Below are 1,251 nucleotides of genomic sequence, written 5' to 3'. Positions count from 1 at the left end.
GAGAAGGGTTGTTGTTTTTTTTTTTTTGTTTCTTCGGTCCAATGTACCGAAGGAAAAATCGTCTGGCTGACCGAATCGAAGCTGCAGAAAAAGGTTTATGAGCCAAAGACACACCAAGCGCAACGGCCGACTCTTCATTTCTACCAGGGTCGCCACAAACCTCGCGGTTGTTTTTCCCCTCTACTCTCTTTCTCTTCTTCGTCTTCTTCTTTTCCGTCATCTTCTGCTGCTTCTCTTCCTTATTCTAGTATTTTTTATTTTTTTCGATTCGTAGCAGACTTCTTCCACTGACTGGATTTTAGCCAAGTTATATTCCCTACGATAGCATCCTTCCCCTTATTCGACCAGCTTTCCCCCGAATGATACCCTTTTCCTTTTTCCTTCGTCCTTATATCCTCGTCTCTCCTTTCAGCTGTTGCTACGTCATTGCTACCGTTCTTTTTGAACGTCAACGATACGATAACAATCGTCTAGAAACGAGCAAGGAACGGTAAACGGCTCGTAAGACACGACATATTGCGAAATGATGCCGTATTGTATATTATGTGCATCGACCTTAGATAAAATATAACCCGTGATGTGTAGCAAAACGAAAGGAAATCCAACTTGATCTTGTAGGTGCATAGAAAAAAGAAAATGAAATTTTTATATCCTGTTGTTCTCATGTCTGATATAATAAAATAATGAGAAAATTCCTTTTTGCATTCTTACGAAAAGGAATCTTCATAAATAAACAATGAAAAATTAATTATAATTTAATAAAGTGAAAATAATGTGAAGTCAAAATTAAAGTAATGGAATTTCATTTGAAATAGCAAAAAAATGTGGAACGCTTCACGATTTTGCGTGTCATCCTTGCGCAGGGGCCATGCTAATCTTCTCTGTATCGTTCCAATTTTAGTATATGTACTGCCGAAGCAAGTACGTTCGCTTAACGTTACGAACACCCTTATATAGTAAGAATATATTCCAAATGCACTTGCGCGAAACATCTACAAAGTTAGAAAAAATGCCATCTTGTGGAGATTCTTCAAATTACACGACATCGAACACTGCTTGACCGTTTGATCGCAAGGTAGCGCCACGTAATTGAGAGGGCAGTTCAATTGCATCTACTTTAATCTTTTACGTAATTTAATTAAATTCGATAAAACGAAGAAATACTAATTATTGTTTTTCAATTAAAAATATCTTGTCAAATGAAACGACATTGATCGATATTATTTTCATTCGACTAAAGTCCATCCGGAT

The 1,251-nt window shown here is 36.9% G+C and overlaps 1 non-coding gene across 1 annotated transcript; it reads right to left on the bottom strand.

The window, feature by feature from the left end:
• Positions 1 to 818: 818 nt before the first annotated feature.
• On the bottom strand, positions 819 to 925 carry LOC149032339 (U6 spliceosomal RNA). The gene has a single exon (XR_016176827.1). It is a non-coding gene; the product is annotated as a U6 spliceosomal RNA (small nuclear RNA).
• Positions 926 to 1,251: the final 326 nt, after the last annotated feature.

Source organism: Polistes dominula, unplaced genomic scaffold (genome assembly GCF_049000335.1).
Source record: "Polistes dominula isolate Pdom_NZ unplaced genomic scaffold, Pdom_raw_medaka scaffold_35, whole genome shotgun sequence".
Lineage (NCBI taxonomy): Eukaryota > Metazoa > Arthropoda > Insecta > Hymenoptera > Vespidae > Polistes > Polistes dominula.
Note: the sequence above shows the minus strand (reverse complement) of the source record. Positions and strands in the feature narration are given on the sequence as shown.